The sequence below is a fragment of the Liolophura sinensis genome, chromosome 7 (genome assembly GCF_032854445.1).
Source record: "Liolophura sinensis isolate JHLJ2023 chromosome 7, CUHK_Ljap_v2, whole genome shotgun sequence".
Taxonomy (NCBI): Eukaryota; Metazoa; Mollusca; class Polyplacophora; order Chitonida; family Chitonidae; genus Liolophura; species Liolophura sinensis.
Window position 1 is genome coordinate 44,630,231 of NC_088301.1, and position 20,920 is coordinate 44,651,150.

General features: G+C 37.2%; 1 protein-coding gene across 1 annotated transcript in view; it reads right to left on the reverse strand.

Moving 5' to 3' along the window:
• Nucleotides 1–13,772, reverse strand: part of LOC135470390 (transcription factor GATA-3-like) — a 58,032-nt gene extending 44,260 nt beyond the window's left edge. Inside the window, exon 1 of the mRNA XM_064749304.1 lies at nucleotides 13,657–13,772. The gene's annotated coding sequence lies outside the window, so the exon portion shown is untranslated. The remainder of the gene's footprint in view (nucleotides 1–13,656) is intronic.
• Between the last annotated feature and the right edge of the window lie 7,148 nt (nucleotides 13,773–20,920).

Genomic DNA, 20,920 nt, shown 5'->3' on the forward strand with positions numbered 1-20,920 from the left:
GGAATCTGAAGATCTCGAGACCGATTGTTGCAGAAATGAATTCTGAGAAACTCGTTTTTCCCCTCAGATTGCCCAGGTGTATATTATATGAAAACCAGCCTCGACATTCCGATAACACAATATCCGGAAATGAAAAAAAAAAGACACTCCAGTCCAACAAAAATGTACATTTATTTATTTGATTATTTATTAACCTTTAAACATATAGGATTCTGATTGTCTAGCCTTGCATCATGTGTATATTTTTTTTATTACATCTATGATATAATTGAAGACGTACAGCATAGGGGGGTAAAATCAGAGCAGGGACGAAGTATGATAGCTGGCAAATTGTCACAAATACGGCCTTGTCAGTTTACCTCAGTCACGATTATTTACACTCTCCCTAGCTTAACCATGTCTTATATACTTCTTTGAAACTTAAAATAGACCTTCAAAGAACTAGCTCCAACATGTCAACGGCTGTGTTACACAGGGCCCACATACAGTGAGAGAGTGTGATTTCACTAATTCTTTGTTAAATAGCCGGTATGCGAAGTGTCAGGCCGGGATAGAACCCGCAACCCGTATGTTATCTGTTTATGTAAACAGACATAATTTTATTATGAAGCCCAACAAATCAAGCCATGCTTCATTCTCCGTTCGTGCATATATTGTAAGACAATGAAAATTTCTGTGTTGAGAATTATCGTTCAGATAATCAGCCTTTACCCATTTTGTTTACCAGATAAATAACAATAAACTAATTTCACAGAAACTACATTGTCTTAAGTCAATTCTGAGTACTTGTTTTATTAATAGATGTAGCATAGAGATACAACATCATAAAAATATACATATACAGCGACCAGCTTATAGTTACCAAAAATCACAATATTAGCTGTTTATTATGGAATTTCATAAAGGGCAGTAAAATATTGATTAAACGTCGATTTAATTGAGTGTCAATATATCCAATGTTTTTGCTTATTTTTTAGTATTTGTGTACAAGATAAACTCCAACTGAAAAAAGTAAACAAATAAATTAAGAAATGGATTATGTTGCGATTTAATTACATTACAAAAACATTGACTGGATCTTGTCATGGCAAAGCAGTCTATGTAGACTACCTCAGTTCAGATCTCTGCTGAACCACGGACCAATGAGGCCGGGAGTTCCAATCGAGCCCTTATCGTAGTTTGAACTGCAAAGCTGGCTGTTTTATACCCGCCGTGGTGTGGCGACGTTATGAATGTTCGTTGAGTCATTACAGTCTCATTAAAAGTTGCTATCTTTCATTTACTTGTCTTTAATTTCTCACAATGTATAATTTTCTTTTCTTCTTTAGTGATTGTTTCGAACTTTATTTTGAAAATGTGTATTGCGATTGTCTACCCGGGACGCCCATTATGGTTAACGATTTAATTCATAACCAGGGTAAAGCGCCACACACACTGATTCATAATAACATTGCCAAGAGCGTGTCATGAAATAGAGTTGGTTTCAAAATACCCAAATCACACAAAGTTTGCAATGCGTTGACGTAAAGACAACGACAGTCCGATCTGTCGGCGCTATCTCACCCGTTTCATTTCGCGTGTCCATTTTTATTCATAGTGTTTAGGTGTCACGTGCTTCAGTTTTTCGTAAATTGACCAAGCTCTTATATATAGATGTGGTTGAAACCAGCCCATCTCGTGGCATTGAACAGGGTTGCGAGGCCAAAGCAGAGGTGGACCAACCTGATGGCTAATCAACTGGGGCGGTCTCTTTGACTCAATTTGTACAATGTCTCCTTTTCGTCACATCCTCCAGAAAACCCCATTAACATGCCTCTGGGCAATCAAACCGATAACGGAAAATGTAATATTAGGAAATAATTTGAAAACGGCGATAAAAACATGTCGATTTTTTTTACATCTTCAAAGATTCGCTATGAATCAGCGACTGTGGAGATTTTGGCAAATGAAAGAAACCTTTGATAGCCCCAATTCCTTAACTGAAGACTAAGCAATAACCAGGCTGTCTCCAGAAGTTACAGCGAGCGAGATAGTCGCCATGGCAACTGCGAATTTTGTAGATGATTAATAACTTCGCTGCCCCCGTAGTTCAACTTTGATGTATGTAATAAACTTGTAGTCTGATGTTTCTCGTGACCAGTATACTGTATTATGTGATACTCAACTTCGAACAAGGCGATCCGAAGTCTGTAACTGCATGATGGAGAAATAATAGCCTCAGAATGTTGCTCTTTTACATTTGCAATGTTATATGTTTTCCATATTCAAGTTACAAAACTTTTATGAATTCACCTAAATTAAAACTCAGCTTATTCAGAATATTCTGAAAGGATACATGTAAATTTAATACGGTTCATAATCCGAAAGAAAAACGCTGCGTCTATAATTAGAACTTGCACTGTGAGAACAAGCTTTTATCGAAAAGGCATTTCTCTGTTTAAAATAGAAGAATCTTGTAAACTAAACATGCTTATTTTCTTTTTAGATATATGTACTTTACCCGCAGTAAAACATTTTTTTTCAGTTAAACATTTCTTTTCTAATTCAAGATATATACAAATTTATTATTCAAATATGCCGAAACATGTTATATTTTAATATCAACGCTTAACTTCCTTGGACGAACACTTCATTAGACAACAAATGGCTTAGCCAAAGTGGTGAAAAGTTTTGAAGATGTATATATTATTAATAATTTAAAAAATGATGAATATTTATAGGGCAGAATGTATCTGAGGGTTAAGAGGTTCGATAAACTGTCGACCTAGTTCGCAGAGAAAGGGATATTGCCATCAATATATGCCGATCTTATCTCCTTTATTAGAGAGCGATTTCCGGAGGAGAAAAGTTTATCTTGATGCGACTGCTCGCTTCTACTAGCGGTGCCGGTTTCACAATATATTCAATATCGGTAATATAAACGAGCCAATTGACACTAATCAAGTTTCGCTCAGGCTTAAGTAAGATAACATTTATTCTAAATCTGAAGTGTTAATGTTCTGGAGGAATAAATGAAACAAAAGTGCACCTTTCGCCTATAACGTTTCGTGATATTACAGAAATAAATATCAGTGCATCACACTCTACTTTACATTGCTCAATAAATCAATCAGGATCGATGTGTTAAGATCAGAATTTACCGAACGAAGATAGGCATGAAGAAATCAGAAATACAGCCATATATACACACAGTGGTAGGCTCCTTCATGGGCCTAAACAGATCACATACTCGGTGCTGTTACAACATGGACGCCTGTGAATGGAAATAAGGGTCTTTTAGACCAAAATCATTACATCTGGAATGACTGCATTTGCATATTAAAATTGGTTAATCTCAGTGACCATGGGCCTTATCTCCGGCTGTAATTCCCAGATCCCGCCATCAATCGAGCAAGCGATCTGATTATGTCTTATCGGGAAGAGGAACTTCCGGGCAGAGACTGCCGCAGAAACAAGAACCGTTTGCTTCTTGACTCCGATTAGAATGGGCATAAATGGAACATAAACGAAACTGAAGATTTCCGGAACTCTCAAAGATTTCATAGTCACTTTTGTGTCATGAAGTAAAGGACTTCACCGAAAATTATAAATAAGTTCATTGACGATTCTGTCCAATGCTATATACTGGGTCATGAAGATAAAGATCATCAAACTCATCCTTTTCCTATAAAAATAAATCAATAAAACACGAATATATTTGATCAAGAAATTATTTACAGTTCTTTGTTTTAAATTATCTTCATGGCAACTGCATGCTCGAATTATTCTTATATATGTGGCCAACATATATATAGCAGATCAGATAAAAATCTCATAAGTATCGACAGAAAGAAACATATATGTGGTTTCTTACAATAAGAATCCCATGGTAATCAGCTTGACAAAAGGCGTGCAAACAATAACTTTTGTCCTTCGTGTTTTCTCGCGAGATTTTAATCATGCGCGGTAAAGAAATTTATGTCTATCCTTAAACCAAATGTAAACATCCAAAATACACCATACATGCGTGAATGTATTTTTTCAAGTTTCAAATGGAGTTTGTACCGGTAATTAATTTAATAACTTTCGTTATTTCTTATTTATCTGTTCACAGTTGTTTCTTTTCCATGTTGAATATTGAAGAGGACATTTCTAGATTTGGCCTATTCACAATTTTAAGTTTCTATATTTCTGACCTATACATCATACACATAGTGAGAGGTTCAAATAACTAGAACGCATAAGGTAATCACAATGTGCTTCTGCGCGTGAGTCGAATGTGGTCCAATTACTGGGGATTTGGGGATAAAGATATAATGCAATAATATGGTGATTGTAAGGTTTCAAAAGATTGAAACCTCGGCATTGTCTGAGAGGTAGACTGAACTCTAGTACAACATCGATTGGCTTAATCCTCTGGCAATCATTCACCTTAAACCACAAGGCTTTCGCAGCGGTTTTTGTTAGCCGTACGTATGATAATTGGTATTTCATCTTTGATATTCCATGTAGATGTACACCTTTGAAATATGGGATATAGAGACAAATGGCAATGAGACGTAACCAGCACATAAAGTTTACATATCCACACAATGGTACATCTAAGTACATCTTCAGATGTTTATTTGATTTCGGAATAAAAGTATATACAGACCTATACATCTTGTCCTATATAAGGGCCTATAATGTGATTTTAAATGCCCCTTTATTTGTAACCGAATATCAGAATAAATAAGTAATCGTATAAGAATAATGTGGTCATGGACCTGTCCTTGTTTTTTATGTTTCTGTTTTTTGGGAAAAATACATACTGTTACATCATTTATATGTTACCATCATTTAAATCAATCATAGAGGAAAAATTCAACAGAATCTAAAGCTTTAATTGAATAGATATATAGCTGAAATTGTCGCTAGTTTCCCGTAAGGTATTTGTCCCATATATGACCCACAGAATTGAGAGTTAAAAGAATTGAAACGCATAGAAAATGCTGTATGGAAATCTGGGTGCAACAGGCTGTCTAGTATGAATGAGCGCATATTGAGGTGAAGTCTACAAGGCACAAATGAGCACTGCGGATTTGAATAAACGCACTCAACTAATATAGGAACCAGTCCAGAGACAATCTGAGACAAAACTTGCAGGCTTAAGTGAACATACAGTCTAATAATTAGACATTTTTTTTAATGATTTTATTTGCATGGCACTGTGAAATGTTTCATCCGTTCTGTTTTGCAAACTCTGACTGTCTCGATTGACACGAAATGACCTGTGCATTTGCAGACTAATGAGCTAGAACTTAGATTACATTTAATGAAATTTTAAGGAATCAAAACAACATATTAATACGTCTGACGTATTTTTTGTTAAATGGGGCAAGTAAAAACATTGTTAATTGACCATAAAAAACTTATTACGAACTTTAATGAAAGCAGCTTTAGGTTTTAATTCTATGCTTTGAATTTGGCTATCAAAATACTTGCAGGATATACTATAACAATTTCAACAGTTTATATCAATATTTGCACCTTGTTCTGCAAGTGTGCTTAGCATACATAAATGTATGTTATATCTTAGTTCAAGACAAGGCCATTTGTTTTCGCAGATACACTATTGGTATGGAGTATGTAAATTGTCAGACCCCTCAGCTACACCATTGCCATTGCTAAGATTGTCCATTGACATGATTCAAGGAAAAAAAAACGACTTCTGTAAGTCAACTCACGGAATTTTGGTCTGTTTTAGGCTGCGTTGTGTTAGCATTATGTTTGTCTTTTCTCAGTGAAAGCCGAAAGTCTCAAATTCCATACTCCGTATACATTCATTTATATATATATAATTGTTTACCCAAAAAGTTTCCCTTCCCTAAGAATTATGGAATCGTGGGTTACGCACAAATATCTGCTATTGCAATAAGAGATGTTGCCTTTCAACACCATCGATTCTTTTCGCAGTTCCATGGACTGAGACAGCAGATATTCCTTCTCGGCAGCAAAATGGCAGGGACAATTGTCGACGAAGCGTTTAGGGGTTTTATATGGACCATACGCATACGGTTCTTGGAGAATCATTTTATCATGTACACCTCAGTACCTTCTGCGATGGTAAGCGGTTATCAAGTTTTCGTTTCACGCCATCGCGCTGATTCGAAGCGTTATCAGCTTCGAGCACAAATCTCCTAGCAGACGCGCGGGTCCCGTCCAGCGATCGCTTCTTGGCCTCACTCCACTCTCCTCGCCTTTGGCGTCTTGAGGAAACAAAACTGTTGTAGCTGGAAACGACTGCGGATCGATACACGTCAATAGCGATTCCGTTATCTCTACTCTGCAGAATCCATCACTTGCCTCTTTATTTCCAGTCGGAGAGGCGGGTAAAACAATGTCCGTGAAGTAGCAGTCCAAGAGAATTGCCCTCCAATCGCCCTTGTTAACATGCCGCAGTCATCTCACCTCTATAAATAGGGCGCCATCTTTATTGATCGGATCAAAACTTCTGAATGCTATCTTTAACGCAGGAAAATTCACGTCTGCAATGAACTTGCTATGCCCAGTAATAATAACCAACCCGTTGATACTCTCTACATGAAAGGTTTGTTGAAACATCTACGGTTGATATCAGAAAATGTGATAAGATAATTAAATGATGATATTAATCTTATCTGCAGATATGTTTTACTTGGGTCAAACAGGCCTTCATAAGCAGTACACCAAAGTATCTGTATCTTCCTAGACTTATCACAGCCTGATTCCATAATAATGAAGAGGGGAAAAAAATGAAAAAACAGTAAAAAGAAACCCTTTGATGAAACTTTACATAATAAAATATTGTATACAGTTTTGTTTCATTGATATGAAGGATATTTCTGCCTGTGTGTTCATACACAAAATCCAATTGGAATTCCCTGACCAAAATTCACTGGAGTAATTTCAAGACATTTATTTATTTTATTTGATTGGTGTTTTACGCCGTACTAAAAATATTTCACTTATATGACGGCGGCAAGCATTATGGTGGGAGAAAACCCAAGACCACCCGCACCGCAGGTTGCTGGAAAACCTTCCCACTTACAGCCGGAGAATTTCAAGACAAGTGCGGTTTTAATTCAAAAAAATTCTCCAGAGTCACACAATAAAAGATTACAGTATAGAGAGTAAAACCCCTCCAGTGACATCATAGTTGGCAAATAGTCACACGCAGTTGGTGAGATCCAGCTTTTTGTCGGTTTGCTATGCTTCAGGTTTTATTCTGTTGTTAACCAGTACCAACTTATACTTCCTATACGATTAAAGCAGAAATCGTTTAGATTTAATATTCAGTGAAATAAATCGCAGTTTTATTAGACGTCAGTGGTATATAATTACTCAAAATGTTGTGGTTGTCATCACATTTAATGAACATTTACATGAGAAAAAAAATCAGATCGAGGTTTATGTAGGTCCAAAAATATAAATGGATACAGTACAATACGGAAATAAAACCAGAGCAGCGACAATGATGTGAACAACTGATAATTGTTCATGCATCCTGTTAAAAATGGTAATCCACGGAACTAGGGTGTCTGACATTACTACTACCTGTGGTCGCATCCATATAAGATTTTCGTTCCTGACATTTTGTGAAATAAATTTACAGGATTCTTACCGCATGTACACAACCTTAAGAGAAAATCTGGGCCGTTGTCAAGAAAATTTTGTATACACGCATAAGGTAAATCTGTTAAATTCCTACATCTGTTCTATGAAAGAAAGGCGCGGCTTGGTACAATGTTGTAACTTAAAAAAATACATTAATTGTTAATCGAGCTATAATTCTGGTTGATAGATTGAAGGATTGCCCATTCGACCTCGCTAACTTATTATTCATTTTACTAATATTAAGTAGGTTTTCTATATAGTATATGAGCAAATTTTGTAGGATTAGAAAAGTTTAACAGTGCATTGATGTAAACATTTTCCTCATTTCAAATGCCCGTGTCTCTGTGCCATTTCAAAGCACTGTTATCACAATGCCGGAGGAAGTAAAGTTGTTATCAAATGGCTTAGGAAATTAATCTACCCTTTTGAAGGTTTTCACTTCTGTTTACGTATCTAATTCCCCATCGGGCACTCTCCGTTAACCACACCCATCACTGCGCATGTACTGCACCGCATCTGGGGCAAGTCACAGGACAGAGTATAACCAACAAAGTACAGATGACAAGCTCTACCTGCGGATGGTCGTGGTTTCCCCCGGGTTCTGCCCGGTTTCCACCCACCATAATGCTGGCCGCCGTCGTATAGTGAAATATTCTTGAGTACTGCGTAAAACAAAAGAAGAGAAGAGAGAAACAGTTAGACGCTTTTCCTGAAATCTTATTCGTATTTGCACGTTTTTCTAATTAGACAGTGAGAAAGGTTTCAAAATACTGAACAAAGTATTATATTCAGAATTCACTCAAAAAGCAGTGGAAAATTTGCACAAATCTTATGACTATACATGCAGACCTGAAAATACGCAATTTTGCATGCAGGTCTACGAAAAACGGAAATATAAGTCAGGAAATAAACTCCTAATATGAGCAGAATGAAATGGTCGCCGTGTACAAAAGTAATAAAAACGATGCGTGATTTATAATGCTTTTTGGCTAATTTACAATAATACTCGAAAACATTTTATTTTGTTGATAGGATGTATTTTGCATGCGGCCCATTGGCATTACAATGTTATTGTATGTTAAATGTGATGACAAAACAGCATTTTGAGTAATGTTAGATCAGTGATCTATAATTAAGTGCAAGTAACATCACTGCCTTTTTTGTTTATCTAATTCTGCTTTTTCCGTGGTGCCAGGGGGCGTGTAATTTGTTACCATTTATGCATTTACATGTAGAGTTAGAATAAAACCCTAAATGAGGTAAATTAAAGAGAGGCTGTATTTCACTTGTGGCCATTTGCCAACTATCACAATGTCGTCGTTGTTCTGTTTTTTTCTCCCTGTGCCGAACGTCTCAATTTTATTATATAAGGTTATAAATTCTGATTTGTATATAGAGCGGTTTAAAAATAGATCTCCAAACAAAAGAATTGCACTTAACAGACCAGTTTGCTCTTCACCGTATATTTTAAAATTAAAGTTTGAAGTTGAAATTCGTTCTGACAACAGCTTTCTTGACATTACTGAAATGTTTTTGGTTGCTATGCTCTTAATGTAGAATAGCCTAAATATGCTTGTATATCACACGATATTCTGTATCTCTTTCTTGTGCTCTAAATATCCACAAGACCGTATTTACTATATGTTCCGTACAAACATACCAAGAAACAGAGAAAGGTACCACGTACACACTTCATATTTCACCTTTGAACTGTTTAGAAGTAGTTTATGTGGTATTCACTGTTAATCCCGTTATTTACACCATCAATACTTTTTCACATAGGCAATGCCAATGCCAATTCCATATGACACGTATCAGATTCCAAGGAACCTTGAGACAAAAAAAAAAATACACCATAATGAAGTTTATGTCATTGAAAAGATGTAGTTAGATTTTTTTGTGCTATAGAATTTAAATACTATTTTTTTATAGGAGTCTAGGCCCTATATTTATTGCCGTCATTTCACACCAAATGCGGGTTGTACTATTCTGCAGGTGGCTGTTTAACACAGTATAAGATTCAAATGCAACCCTACCATACCGTGGCTGTTCGTTTGTCTACTAATTTAAGCCAGTTTTAACAACACTTTATAAATTTATTTAATTATTTAATATTAGATTAATGCCATATATACCCTTAGAATTTCCCACTTAATGGAACGCCGTCAGTTTTATTGGTGGAGGAAACCGGAGTGACCCACTGGAGTCCAACTACCTACATTTGGCAAGTAACTGACGATTTTTCCAACATGTGACATTCAGACGTCTTTAACTCTATGGAAACAAGCTCAGGAACGCCGTCGATCGCTGATTACCACCCAGGAGTAATAAGAGCGGGCGACTTTCTGTTCATTAAGGTTTTGTCCAAGGCTGAAACTGAACTGCATTTTACAACAGCAATTTGTAAAAGAGTGTCTCTAATCAAATCTCCACACCTACAGAGGATGCTGTGACATGCCTAATAATCAGAAGTACATTCATTACGATGGATTGGATCTATATCATCTATATGAGAAAAAAACAATTACTGTATTTTTGTTATTTCAAATACTTCAGTTCTCTTGCGGATTTATCCGACCCATATGAAAGAAACCAATTATTGTATTTTTGTTATTTCAAAATATTTCAGTTCTCTTGCGTTGTAAATATTATTTCGAAACAGTTACTAAGGGATATGAAATAACATATAAGGTAAACAGACAAAAAAAAAACCAATTATAAAATATGAAATTTAGTTATTTAGATCTGGAAGAGTTTCGTGTGGCTCTTTGTTATACTTTTCAGCGGTGGCTATAGTACCGAATGTTGTTTCTATTGACAAAAAGAACATAATATAACTCTTTGAAAACATAAATCTGTTGTGTAAATATTGACATAGATCTGAAGTGCACACGCTATGTATCGTGTTCTCCTGTATTCGGCCATGTTGGTACGTGGCCGCACATGTAACCGGCATTAGAGAATAATACCTGGACATTAGCATAGGCTTGAGGCCCTGCCTAACAGATGTTCTCTCTCCGATTCAGTAAAATTTCCTGTGGGATGTGGACAACGCAAATTCTTTTTTTTTTAGATTAAACTTTTCGCGCGCATCTGTACCTCAGTTGATCAGCCGATTAGAGTGGTGGCTGCAAACACGCAGGTAAAGGCCCACCTGGGACACAGTAATCCTGTCACTGGCTTTTTCCAGATCAATTTCCAGATCTTTTACTCATTCCCAGTTACACCTGTTACATGCGCTGTAGAATGCTTCGAACGAATGCGAATCAAGTGGTGAGATAAGCTGTCGCAAAGGTAATTTATTGCTGCTTTTCTTGTGCCACTGGTTGAAGAAATCTTCCTTTATTGTCGCACACAAAATCGTAATTATGCTGAGAATACTAACTGGCAGGAATTGGCGATCCGGAAAATCGTTCTTCTTTTATTTTGACCCTCATTTCTTAGAAATGTGAGCCTTACAAAATATATGAAATCAGTAAATCACATAACTGCGAGGCAAACACGCGCCTGTATGTAAATTCAGAATAAATTGTTTCCGATGTAGGATGTGCTAACAAGCAGATTGCTGGATGTTTTTAAACACGTCTTTGTAGAGCTAACTTAGCTGTACATCAGTGGACGTCGTCTAATTCCGATAAAAAGTATTAACACAATGGTTTATGGATTTGAATTGCTAAGTGCTAATCTAAATTTATCCTGTAACAGTTGAAAGTATGTGTAGAAAATGGATACATGTAAGGACGGACAGCGTTTTTACCTTCACGCCTCACAAACCTGACTACAAGTGCGCAAGTGCAAGAATAACCCATTGAAAATTTATGCTTATTAAGCCCATTTAGCAATACGCCACACGTTACTAAATAATGTATTGTAAATGTTGACGTAGTTTTTCTGTTGTCCTTAACTCAATTCCAACCAACCTGCTCCACTTCACGTTCATGCGTATTTAAAAAAAAACATGACATATACTTACCAATACATCAACGTTTAAATATTGATCTTATATCTCATGCATTATGCATTATATATGTATTTATGAATTATTATCTTAAACGGCACTCACTGTTGTATCAGAGGCAACATTGAACAGATGGCTGACCATGATCTCTTATCAATATGGGTAGCACATACAATATTTGTATAAACGGATGACCACATTGTAAGCAAAGTATACAAATCAGAGTTGAGGCAATTGCGCTTTTATTGCTGGTGTTTGTATACAGTAGTGATATTGTAAGTTGTAATTAATGAGAAGTATGTCTATCAAAATTTAAGGAACTGAATGCATAAGTAATGTTTTATTTCGCTGACTGAAATTGCCTATGTTGAACCCCTTCACGTAATAACAAGGTTGAGGTATAACATACATTGCATATCAGAATGGTCAGATTTAATTATTTATTTATTTGATTGGTGTTTTACGCTGTACTCAAAAATATTTCACTTGTACGACGGCGGCCAGCATTATGGTGGGAGGAAACCGAGCAGAACCCGGGGAAAACCTACGACCATCCGCAGGTTGCTGAGAGACCTTCCCACGTACGGCCGGCAGAATGGTCAGAATCTCTTCTCTTAACAACACAGTTAACACAATATTTTTTATACTCGAAGACTGACCAGGATCTCTTATCATAACACCAAGAGTAACGTGCAGTGTTTGTGTAGAATGCAGGGTCTCTTATTGTAACTACAAGGGTATGACATACCACATTTGTACAGAAGCGTGACCATGCAGGATCCCTTCTCGTTACAACATGGGTAATGTACAATGCCGCTAAACCAACAGACTCGTACTTCGCGGATGTGGGTGAACACGTGTATGTCATAATCCAGTTCAATGTTAGAGCTTGTGTATTGTGAGTAGATTTAAGCCTCCGCCACAAGGTTCCAGTTCAAAGACTATGTATAGCCTTTGCATCGTTGTGTATGCATCATTTTCAAAATGTTTTGTCCAAAATCTCGGTGACCTCAAAACATTTCCTCAAAGCTGTAACGGTTTGTTTCAGTCATAGTTCTGACCACCACCGTCATAATGGTGAAGAAATCTGGAGTATTGACACCATGCACGCATAACACCGTTAGTTACAGTATGATAACCACTCTTTGCACTTTATACTGAAAGCTGCGTACCAATCAAAGAATTTGCGTTTATATTATATTTACATTTTGGATGATGAGTGAGAGAGAGATTTGACATTTCCTGTCACCTCATAGTTCGTCCAGCTATATTGTTATAAAAATGTTTATCATACAGTTATTAATAATGACAGAAGATAGATGTTGATACGATTAACAGACCTATAAGCAAAGAGAAAATCTTATTCTGAAAGTCCTCGGTACGCATAGGCGTAGAAATACTACGGCACAGAGAAAAGGAAAGCGAGAGCATCGACCACAAAGCGTATGCTGGCAAATGGTCACACCTATACGGGGAAATACTGACTCTTGTCAATTTACCTCAGTTAGGGATTTATTCTAAATATTCAAGTAAATGATAAATTAAATGGAGACAACTTACACGCCTCTAACACTATGACAAGCAGATTTATGTAAAAAAATATGCAGTGAGTCAGTTTAGATAATAAACGCAACGAGATGAACAACGATTTGGTTGGTCGCCCTGATAGCGGTAGGAAGCTGAAAACCCAGGTAGTGTTGGTGTCGGGATCAAAATTCGTTAAATCGGCATTCTCTGATGTATTTTGTCTGGAGAAGATCACTGTAAAGTTATGTCTATGACGTCGCAAGGCAAATTATCATGACTTCATTCTAGCAAAGGTTCGTTAAACTACCAGTTGCGAAAAACACTTGTGAAAAGAGGTGTACCATTGTCACCATGCCATTTTATTAGGCTTAATTTGTGAAGCATTATACTAGAAGTGTGGATAGGGAAATAGTGATATGCTCAAAAACTATACGTCCAGGGCCCTAGGGATACTGTTATTCAATTATGGTGACAGTAATTGCGAACGGAATTCAGAATCCATTGCCATTGACACATAATTAGAACTAAAGCACCACCTACTGTCAGTTTCTCCTTACCTGTTGTTGTGTCATTGGTAAAACCAATAAGACCCAGTATTCCGAAAAACGTTCCATGTATATTATGGAAGTACATGAACACGTAGACGATTATCCTGGAGGTAACTGGGGTAAGGTCACAAAAAAGCTCCTGAAAAAGAAGGCCAGCTTACTGCATGGAGGAACATCTGCATGTAGTAATTATTCCATCTTTCTTGAAATCCAGATTTTTCTGTATCCTTCGACCACATTAGTTCTTGTCACGTGGATGGTGATTAAAATGACTTACTGATCTATCGCGCAACATTTATGTATTAAATAGTCTTGAAAAGTCAAAAGACCAACATATTTGGTATAATGACCGCACGGCTCTCGGGAACAAGAAGCAATTGACGTTCGTGAATGAATTTTTCCCAACTGATTAATCCATGTTTAAAAGTCACTTTGAATACCCAACAAAATATTGACATACTTTAACCATTCTGGTGGGCATACGGATGCACTGTTCACACCCCGGTCGACAAAGCTCGCCTTTTGAAGGGTGTTAGCCCAGGGATAGTGTACTGTGTCATTTATTTGCTATACAGGGCGGCTTAAATAGAGAAACACGGCTGTTTGGAGAGAGAAGATATCTGAAATACAAACACGAGACACAATCGCGTTTCATTAGAGCGATAAGAAGGCGGGGAAGCTCACCGAGCTCCGATACAATCCGATCGGCGCCATTTTGGATAAAGTTTGCGTGAATGCGCTCGAGAGGCGCGTCTGTATTAGTGCTATAGGGACGGGACAACGATCGGTGGAGGGGACCACTTCTGTTTATTCGAGATACGATTTTCTCAGATGACACAAAAGAGAAATTTTTCATCCTCTATCTCCAAGCTGCATGATGGTATTAGAAGGTCGACGAACCCAGTGTTGGCCTCAGAAATCAGTGGGTCGTCTTGCAAAACAAAACGCTGGGCAGAAGGAATCCTTATCTTTCTGCAAGTTGTCTTCCCATGCTGGATTCTATCCCGTCTTCATCTGTCTTCCTGTCGGCAATCACCTACCCATCAGACCCGAAAAGACTAGCCTCAGTCGGATCAGGAACATTTCCCTAACGTGGCCTTGCCCGATTTCTTTCACTGCCTCTCTTTATACCGTGGCCATTCTGCTTAGACATGACTACAAGGATGTGCCGTGCAATAACACCATGTTCATGTGAAATAGATATGCTTTCATTGCCAAAAGAAATAGGCATTTATATTACCGATTTCGGTTCTTACTTTAATAGAAACACATTTTTGTCTTGTGCAATTACGATAGCGACCTATATAGAAATTCCTCGGTGAGTGTGGAGTGTTAATAATTTTCTGCAATAATACAATTCCCGAATATATATAAATGATGAATGTAAAAGTTGAAATTCTTCTTCGAAAATTACACCACGAAATAAGACCATGTACTAAGTGATGAAATTTCAAATGAAAATACATTTAAATTTGTTTTTCAGAATTATATAAATGACTCCGATCATTAGCTATTTGAAGGAAACTTTTACCATTATGCGTATATTATAGTGATATTATCTGATTCAAAGGCTCATAATTCTATTTCATGTTGGGAAAGCGTGCTTAAAACTCACATTAAGAATTTTATCTCATTATAACACGCGTAACAAACCTTTACATGTAACTTGATGCTATGATGTGAACGAAGTTGTAAAAATGTATGTAAATAATTGTATCGAGTCCTACACGGATACATATCTCACAGAAATTGGTTGAAAAATAAGTTATTTTCACTTTTTCATGCAATGCAAAATTTGAGGTTACATATTTATCACTTGCATACATTTTTGGTGATGTTTTAATGATTTTTATAATGACACAATATAATGACTACAACAGAGTAAAATCAGAGCAGCAACGACATTGTGATAGCTGGTAACAGACAACCGACGTAATCCGGCCTCTTGTCAATTTGCCGCAGTTAACGTGTTATTCCAACGTACCCAACGTACAACCCCAGTGCCATGGCTTACGCAGAATAAGGTAAAATAAAAGAAGTTTTTCTACATGTGTGACTATTTGCCGATAACCATACCGTCGTCACTGATCTGGTTTTACTTTCTGTGCTGTAGTGTTTTATAAAGTTATTCTTCACCTTCACAAAAAAGGCTGGATCAGTGGGAATCATCATTTATTTTCTGTCAGGTAAACATAATTTTTAAGGTACGTAGATTTCTTTTTTCTTTCCCTTCTTTTACACGCGTGTAACGAAGTTACTGTTCGACAGTTGACACGTTTTACGAGCCTTAACAATTGGATTCTTTCCCCACAGCTTGTGTCTTGTGGTGAAATAAATGATCGGCTTAATTTCTCACAGTTTCATTATGAAGTCGTTCCTAGAGGAGCTCGCGGAGGTTATGGTTCCGGATTACGACTAGCTAGCGTCGCTCTGAGTCGCGTTAGCCCTTTGGTCTAGTGTTCGACACGTCTTTATTTAAGAGCCTCATTTGATGACTTATGTCATAAATCCTTCAGTTATTCAAATGAACGGTTAAAGAGGTGAGAGACTTTTCACAGTCATCCGCCTCACTCTTGCCTTTATGTCTTTTCAGGGCTGTAGCTACGTTTTACAACACAGAGCATTGTTCAGTTTGTCACGGGCCTAGAAATGACATGTGTCTTAAACCGATTTTGTATTATTCCTAGCTGCCTGGAATCCATGTGCCCTGTCAGCGCTTGGCCGGGGTAAACACAAAAATTCCAAATTAGTTCTTCTATGTCACTACGCTTGTTCGCTCTCTCACGCGCCGTCACCTGAGCACGTGAGCTCACTATACATCGCCCTTGCTCTCGCACGCGTCCACGCTCGGCACGAGGGTAAAATGTAAAACTGTTTTACTCTGGCTGACAGATACCGTACGGTTAGGTTAGATCGGCCTAGCTTTAGGCACCGGTTTAAATGCTTCTCTTATTATTCATATGCGTGGCTGGACGATCGGTTGTAAAGGGGTTGAATTAGCTGCACACCACCCTACACACGCCCATAAAGATTTGCGTTAAGTTAGGCGCCAGCCGATACACAAACTTTTGAAAACATATGAATTGAAAGGTCTACGTAAATTGAATTCGAAAATGTAAATTTTCCGTGTGAAGTTAACTCATTCAATAAATTGATTTATTAAGTCTTAATTATGGGAAAGCTTTGCTATAGTGGTGAAATTTTTAAATAATCTAGCGAGTAATGAAATTAATTGATTATTTTTATAACTAAATTGAGCCGGTTGCAGTATGTTAAATTACTTTTTGTCTCTCCTCTTTGAAACAAAACGGTAGACCTACAAGACCCAAGAATGAATCTTTCATATGTGTTTTTTTTTTTGGCAATATATGGCATTTTATCAGCAATGTTATAAAAAAAAATATATAACTTCATAAAGCGAAGATTATAATGACACCAGACGCCTACGACATTGCATTGAAAATCGTATGATTTTTGGTCATTAAGTTTTCTTGACATGTAAATCCATAACGGGGCATTGACAAACAGGTCAGTAAGATATAGCCTGATAAACACCCAGATTTAAAAGATGACCGTCGCAAATAAAAATGGGTGTGTATACAACACTCGGTTATGAGTGTCAAATGTGACTATATAATACCATGCACACAGTAGTTCCACTTTCTTGAACTGAGTTATATATCTATATTAACTATATCATTCTGGCGTCTTAAATGTAACAATGCAAAATGTTGATTTGCTGTTACGTAACTAAGATAACACGCGATACAGATAATAGGTCAATGATCAAGTCTTATATGACTCACCTCATAAAACCTATTTATATAAAACAAAAATCGCGAAAACAAACTCTAAAATGAAAAGATACCGAAAATAAAATAATATATCAGTGTTGCTTTTCTTAAAAATGAAGAAAATGTTGCATTAATACATGCGCATTTTAATATTAAGGTACATTCATTTTAAATACTAACCAGCTTAAAGGTCGTTAAACACGGACCACAGGAGAAAAGGTGAAATGGCAGAAATTACGCTCGGGTCGAGAACAACTGTGCTTAGACTGCGTTCATTTCTGTCATTCACCTGTCTACCGGCCAAATAAAATAAATAAAATATACATCGATTCAACGACCTAAAGAAAAAGTTTCGCTTATCTTTGTTATGACAACAATTTTTTTATCGGTACAAGAACTTAAGCGGTTAGCGAAACGTGGCAAGAAACTGTGTATTAATGAGTCTTTGTCACATTGTTAGCTGTCTGACCGTTACATTGGTCGCCATTAATCAAGTCACCGCTCTGTGTGGAACCGGAAGTTCTCAACTCCTGTAAAAAAAAATCCATTTGACAGAAGTAATATATGAAGCATAATTAATGCCTTGACCACAATGATGGCTGTTTCTTTGTCAGAAGTAGTTTGTGGTAACAATGGCTGCTTTCTGAAGGTTGGTGGACATGTTAGCTACAATGTGTGGTTTCTTCTGACCAAAAAAGAAAACCCTCAGCACCGTGGCGTTTTGGCACCTAGAGGGGAATTCAACCAATAGGCTTATTGAAACCTGGTGTCTGTTGAGGTAAACTAAAAGTTAATCAAAATAAACATACATGCAATTAGCATCATGTAAAAATCTCTACATTCCAGGTGTATTCAGTATAATGTAAACTGAGCGGATTTTTCAGGTCTAGTTCATTATAAAATTTAATAGAAAATAATTTTGCACAGTATGCTAGAAAGTTTTCATAGCTTTTATTTTGCCTTATAAATGTAATTATTCTTGTATTTGATTTTTAGCCTGTCGACACCGTTCTTTTATGCATAGACATTACAGCGGTTTTGTCGTTGTCAGTCTTTGTCTGTCCATTAATACAATTCAATTTGTTGTCTTTACCTTAGCTAACACTCAGTTTGAAATTGATAACTGGATGTTCTCTGCTTGGGTAAATATTGGCAACTGTGAAACTGATAATCAAATATAACCCTTTGCTATGTCCAGCGAAGAGTTTTTGTCTATTTCGCTCTTGCGAATTTCCTCAGAAGCGTGTTTATTGTAGATCTTTAGACCATGACACGCTTAACGATATTTTGATGAAGTTTATATTTTCCTCTCGATTTACCACGTTAACAAAGTGGGGTAAAGCAAGAGCGATGCGTTTCCGGTGGCATTGATGGTCGTGGCTTTTCATCGCCAGTGGTCGGTCTCTTCACCCAGTTAAATGCTGTGGCACTACGTTCTAGTCGTTTGTTCATGGACACGTTATCTTCACCTCAAACTGGTTAACAATGCTTAGCTGGGAACCCATTATGACTCACGATGTGCTCTGGCTCGTTTAAATGGTAAACAGATATTTACCCATCCCATTCTTCTTTGAGGCCAATTCACGGTCTTTAAAGATTTTCTAAGGATGAGCGCGACATCCGGCACGTGACGTTCTCAGCCAATTAGAATGCCGTCACGTGCCGTGTCTCGTGAAAGTGTCAAATAAAAGTATCAATGGTCAAGAAACAATACTGTATGAATTTCCTAAAATTCAGCTGAATGGCCTAGTGAGTGGCTCAAGTATTCTTCGTTCATAAAGGATTGTTTATGCCTATTATGGGTAATTAAAAGCGTCAAAGTTAAGGAGGCATCAAATAACAATGACAGCCCACTGTGTTTTGCTACTAAACAACGATATACATGTATACACCACATATATACGTTGGTGAAACTAAGCTCGATAGCTTTGTAGAGCGAAACACTTTTGTCGCTGTTTTTACCTCTCAAAATTTATCAGAATCAATCAGCGATCTTTTTACATGAACAGTTTAAAATATACATAAAAGCAAAATAATAGATATAAGCATCATGTCCGACATTCGTATACCATTCGTAATCCGTAAAGGATCTTCCAAGTCGATAATCGCAAGATCCATTTCCAAAACAACGTTTAACATTAGCTCCCAAAGACAAAGGTATGTAAGAAATTATACAAATAGGAGATAAAGCCGGTAACACACAAGAGAGAAGCGGTCATCCGTTTTCAATCATGCCGGGCAGACAGTGCAAGCTTGAATTTTATATCAAAGTTCAAAATATCAAAGTTCCAGGTCAAATAACAATTAAACAAGGTATCTCAGTCGCGCTTTGATTGCAACTGTTCATAAAGGCATTATGCAGATGTGATGAGCATGGCTCCTAGGCCCAGGTTAAGCCAGATATTAGATACAGTTCGAAAATGACGAGCGTTACAGACCTTAACCGAACAAATTGTGATTCAAAAGTAACGGACGATTACGTCTTTCCGGTTAATATGTGAGGATCTCATAGTACAAGAGGCGCCATTTATGATGTTACACGTAACATGCTGGTCTGTATAAAAGCTGTCTACATGATAGACGGCTACACTCGGCAACCAGCGCCATGTATGTTGTTAAATACCATGTACGGGACAGATATGTACGTAAGGTTAACAGCGCCGTCTATGTGGTTGATCACAATGCAGATCGCAAGAGATTCAGAACGCTTAGTCCACACCTGTCAACGAGTGTTACACTCATTGTAAAATTTGAGAAACTTAGAATGAAGGCGTTTGATGGAGTATCCTTGACAAACTAGTTAAAGATGGCATTAACTTCAGAGTACATCGTTTCCCATATAGTTTATATTCGGCTCTAAAGTAAGAGATTGTAGGAAATGATCAGCATTTTGATTTAGAAAGGCGTTCCCCACATGATATGTGCAACAACTCGTGTGACAAGTCTTATCTCTCACATCCGCAACAGTTGGTTCCCAACTCTTTTTTGGGAGACAACTGCTTAATGCTTGCATATTAAGTATTCATGGTTTGATTAATGTAAAGCGTTAGCCTTTCTAAAAGCTCATGCAGTTGGAATATTTTGATGGATTATGAGAATCAGTCTTATCTTTAACGATGCTCATAAAGCTCGGACAATGCTATGGCACCTTCTTGAGCGCACCGTTGCACGTGGACTGTAATGACGTAACGGCCTAATTGATCATTAGTAACACCTGGCACAGATCAATCATTCGGGTAGTTAAATCCGCTGTCAATATTAGATCAACATCAAAGAGGCCCTCGTATTGCAGGTGACAGCTTAAATTACTGGTGTTCCTTTGCCCATCCGTTTATTGAAATTGGCCCAAAAATAAAATTTATGTTAAATTCTATGGTCTTAACTCATATATTATCTTGGAAAAGCGCAGCATTCCTACGGAACTATCTATTCTCACATGAATCAATGTATTTTACAAAAGCTGAATGCTTCAGCTTAGG